General features: G+C 42.8%; 1 protein-coding gene across 1 annotated transcript in view; it reads right to left on the bottom strand.

Moving 5' to 3' along the window:
- Positions 1–5,363, bottom strand: part of TMC4 (transmembrane channel like 4) — a 186,859-nt gene that overhangs the window by 76,943 nt on the left and 104,553 nt on the right. The gene's annotated exons all lie outside the window — the stretch shown is intronic.

Raw genomic sequence — 5,363 nt, 5'->3', positions numbered from 1 at the left:
CGGTTCCCCCCCCCGGTTGTTACGCCACTGAGCTGACCTACCCCTCTCGAACAGTAAGAAGTGAGTGTTGATAAATAATACGGATATAATTTGTTAATATTCATATTATTATTATTAGTTGAAATCACCCCTTAATATTCATATTATTATTAGTTGAAATCACCCTCATTTTTCTTACACAGAGTTCTTCTCTAATAGAAGAAGCTCCTGAGAAAGTATTCAGTTTTGAGGTTGACTGTTTCTTTTAGGACATCACACTGGTACACAGTTTTAAAGTGTCTAGCACTTACGTGTTCAAGCAGTTTCTGGGATTCCGATGTAGAACGATAGATGCAGTAAAATGCCCCTCCAATAAGGGCAACGACAAGTATGTTGAGAAAAATTCGTGGCGTATATATTCTAGCTCTCTGGGCCATAGTATGTTGGGCCTGTTGGCACCTCATCTTCGCCTCTTCTAGATCAACCTGGTTGAAAAAACAAGTTTGTTTAATAGCTCATAAAACAATATGCAAAGTGTTGTAATCCATAACAACTGGTTTCTCATGATTAATTGTTGTGCCTAATGTCTTATGTGACGAAAGTTAAAATGTGATTAAAAATACTCATAGGGGTTATTTTATGAAAGAGTCACACAACTTTCATTGAATATTCACACATTTTTGTAACTGGATTTACATATTTTTTTTAATAGACCATTTAGTCTTTAAAGAAACACAGGTATCACCTGATGGCCTGATTACTACAGAATGGAAGCTGCCTGACCATGTCTTTACCATTGCAAAAGGTTTTCCCACTATTTATCCCTTATCTTGGAGACTTTCTTGTTCGACTGTGGTGGTTCTTTGCAGAACAGCTGGTTTCTAGGGAAAGACTGTTTGGCTTTTATTTGGATTAGTAACAAGCAGCCCTAAACCTTCACTGAACATGAAAATGAACCTGCAATCAGCAGTGAAGGTTAAACGAAGGTGGATCTTATATTAAGGAATTATCTGAAATGATCTTCTGATGTGTTTCTTACACAGTGTGCATGCCAGCTGTTGTTACTGTAGTGAGTGCCACTGATCTTTGAGGACAAGCAAAGTCCTAGGTATCTCAGAATCTGCAGTGTAGTAGAGATATACTGCCTAGTTTAGTATAACTAGGCAGTATACCTATAGTACAATATAAAGTGTAACTCAGCCAACATAGAAGCCGAGCATTGCCTATTTGGGCTTACTGAGCCAATACATATTGTGTGGTACATTTAAATGTATTCTCCTTTTCTTCTCCTATAGCATAAAATGCTTTATTGCAGTAATTGCATCCCCCTCTTTAGTACATCTAAGCCAAAGACCACACCCAGAATTCAACAACCCTGGACTACCAAGTCCTCCAAGTCTGTTGACAAGCCCTTCACTGAATGAGTATTTGCCCCACACTTGCCAATTAAAGGGTGGGGGATGTCTGTTGACATTTGCAGATCTTTGACTAAAGTTAGTATCTCTGGAATTGCCACCTTCCCTCCAAGCAGCTTTTTCACTTTAAATTTCCCACTTTTCCTGTGGTAGGCAGTGACCTTCCACCATTTCCGAACATGTTTGGACTATTCTGGACCTCAAGGCTCTAAAGGTACCTCCTAACATTCTTACCAGACCTAAAGGATCTAGTATGAATTGGGAGGGGGACCCCACACCTGCTTCGACTGTGTCTTTGTTTCAGCCAAGCCAAATGCATATGCTTCGGCTCGGCTGAGCGGCTTGGCTGACTTTGGATGCTGTACAAGCTATTGTGAATAGCCTGTACAACAGCCCTGAGAATGTAGTGGATAAACAGCTCTCAAAAGATATCGTTTTCAAATCTTTCTATACATTTATTGATGTGTAGCGTCACATATATCAAATAGCCAACGTTTCAGGGCCACGCAGGTTCCCTTCACCAGGGCGACATAGGGACCTTTTGGCTCAAGGGATGACTTTCAATAGATTACAGCGAGGTAGCTGCTCTGCTACACACGAAACCCTGACCCAGAATCAGGTCACCTACGAATTATTTAGCACCGGGTTCCCAACAAACATGCGATGACAGTGACAGTGAAATAACATGTACACTCACAAATATGTCGCCCTGATGAAGGTACCCGGCGTGGCCCCGAAACATTGGCTATTTAATATATGTGATGCTATACATCAATGAATGTATACAAGGATTTGAAAATGATATCTTATGAGTGCTGGTGATCCACAACATTCTCAAGGCTGAATACACAGGGTGCCATCCGTGTTCATCACTACCAGCACCACATCTGCTACACATTGTATACGCTGAAAGGAGTGCAGGGGACACGTCTGTACACTACTGTACAGTAGCCCTTCGGTTCTGCTAAACTGAAGGTTCCCACGGCCAAAGCAAGTAGAAGGATAAGCCAAACCTACAGCTATATCCTTAGTGAATAACCCCATGGACTTTTTTTCACGAAGGGAAATATTTGTATTTACGTCATACTGCTGTTTTGGGACTCTGTCTTGATTCGCCGGGCATTTTGGGGGCCACAGGATGATGAATTCAAAGTCTAATTTGGGGATGGACTGTAGGAATTTTGTGAATTCATGTGTTACATACATCTGAAACAAGGTCATGAGATCCAACACCTGGGGGTTGTTAAGATCTCTTTTGGTCCTGGAGAGACCTTGTACGATACGAAGCTCTGCCCTACGTACGTTACGTCAAAACACGTGACTTCATCAGACTCCTACGTACGTTACGTCAAAACACGTGACTTCATCAGACTCCTACGTACGTTACGTCAAAACACGTGACTTCATCAGGAGTCTGATGAAGTCACTTGTTTTTGACGTAACGTACGTAGGGCAGAGCTTCTGATGTCACTGCACTGAGCTGAGCTGGACAAACAGGTTTTTTTATCGCTTTGCTGCCATTTGCCTTGCTTGTTTGATCCAGCAATACCCAATGCCTGTACTGTTTACACCATTGTGAGTACGCATTTTTTATTTCATAAATTGCATTTTATTGGACTTTACGCACTATGTCCTTGTCCTTTTTCTCTTTCCTCCTGGATTTATACTGGTACCTGTGATCTGAGGAGACCTTATCGCCTTTTCTGTGCATGGGCTTCCCTCCCCCATTAAGAAGGGAAAAAGCGCATTTGACCTAGCTCTGTGGGTCTACCTCCCCAGGTGAGCACTCACTTGTTGTCATCACTCACTGGGTGGAGGTGAAGGTCTGCCTGCATTGTGTGATTATCCTTACCTGAGAGTTATATGCAGATTGGCTGCGAATCATCTGGGGAATTTTTTTTGCACAATCACCATGTTTGCTTTTGTTTTTTCCTGGGACTCTTTTTGTCTATATTGCTTTTTTGTCTGTGTGTAGATATTTTCTATGCCTCATTTGTTTGAAGGGTCATATATGTGACTCATTTATATATGTTTCAATTTATTAGATGTGTATGATTATTAGTTCGGCACAATATTGTTTTTCAAAGTGAGGAATGAAACGCTGGTAATAGCCAGAGATTCCAAGAAATGCTTGTACCTGCTTCTTGTTGGGACGTGGCCAATTCTGTATGGCCTCAACTTTGTTTATTTGGGGTTTTATTATTCCCCTCCCAAGATATTTTGCCTCCTCTTGCCCAATGGTACATTTTTGGGGGTGGCTGTAAACCCAGCTTTTCATATGGAGTCTAGCACAGCTTGAATTTTTGGCAGATGTGGGGCCCAATCTGTGCTATGGATGATCACATCGGTCAAGGTAAGCAGCAGCATACTTTTGATGAGGCCCTAAAATCCTACCCATTGTCCACTGAAATGTTGCCGGAGGATTCTGTAACCCAAAAGGCATTCTTTGTTATTGGAATGCCCCAACTGGAGTTACAAATGCAGTTTTCTCCTTCGCCGATTTGGATAGGGGAATCTGCCTGTACTCCATGGTCAGATCGTCATATACCGGGCTGTTCTTAGTAGGTTAATTAATTCTTCTATACGGAGCATGGGATAGGTGTCAAATTTAGTAATCTTATTAAGCTGTTCGGAAGTCATTGCAAAATCACCAACTCCCATCAGGTTTGGGTACTGGCACGTTGGGACTGGACCAGTCACTCTGGGACTCCTCTATACAAGCTAGTTCAAGCATTCTCTGGACTTCTATACATATTGCCTCCCGTCTGGCTTCTGGAATTCTATAGGGTTTCAGTTTGACCCTTTCACCTGGTGGGGTGATATCATGTTCTATCCCAGATGTTTGTCCTGGAAGCTCCGAGAAGACCTCCTTATTCCAGAGCACAAATTCTTTAACTTCCTGTTGTTGAATTTTCGATAAGGTGACTGCTATCCCAACCTCAGGTGCCAAATAATCTGATTGAGGTGGTGATGGTGAAGTCTTCGCTACTAGGGATTCCCTATCCTTCCAGGCTTTTTACAGATTTACTTGATATATTTGTTCTCGCTTTCGCCTTTATGGTTGTCTGACCCTATAGTTCCCTTCACTCACTTTTTCAATTATCTCACATATACCCTGTCATTTGGCTGGGAATTTACTTTTAACCGTGGAGATCAATACCAGCACCCTATCACCTGGAGAAAAGGTGTGGGTCTGGGCCCCATGATTGTAAATCCTCTGCTGTGCTAACTGCGCTTGGGCCAAATATTCCTTTACAATTGTTATCACCTGAGCCATTCAGTCTTGCATCTGTGCAATATGCTCGATACAGTTTTGTGAGCAGAACTCTCACTTTCCCAAGTTTCCTTAGCGAGGTCCAATAGCCCCCTTCGGTGTCTCCCATACAATAACTCAAAGGGAAAAAACCCCATAGGATATTAGGCAATCCCAGTTCATTCCATCTTTATCCACCACCTTCCATAACATTTGTTTCAAGGTTTTGTTGAACCTTTCAACCAACCCATCTGTTTGGGGATGATACACTGATGTACGTAATTGGGTCACTTTAACCAAGTGGTATCAAAGTACCGGCCAGCGGGCCAATTTCAGCCCGCAAGCCGGTACTATGTGGCCCGCAGCCAGCTCACACGGACCGCGTACCAGACTTGCGAGAGGAGATCTGTCGGATGCAGACCGCATACCTGCTTCTGTGCCGGCACTCAGATCCTTTCGGCCAGCGTCTTTGCTGAATGCTGGCCCGAAAGGATTGATTAGTAAGGTCTGCAGTAGACCTTACCAATCAACCACTAGATCACCAGGGATCAATTGTGCCTCCTCCCTGCAAAAAGGTAAGCAGGAGAGAGGGCTCTGTATTTTATTTTGTATGTGGGTGTTCGGGGGGAGGGCTGACTGTGATTCATATTATTTTTATATGTGTGTGTGGGGGGGGAGGGGGACTGGGAATTATATTATGTTATATATGGGTGGGG

Source organism: Nanorana parkeri, unplaced genomic scaffold (genome assembly GCF_000935625.1).
Source record: "Nanorana parkeri isolate BGI_ZX_2015 unplaced genomic scaffold, ASM93562v1 scaffold915, whole genome shotgun sequence".
Lineage (NCBI taxonomy): Eukaryota > Metazoa > Chordata > Amphibia > Anura > Dicroglossidae > Nanorana > Nanorana parkeri.
This window is presented reverse-complemented; position numbering and strand designations above follow the sequence as displayed.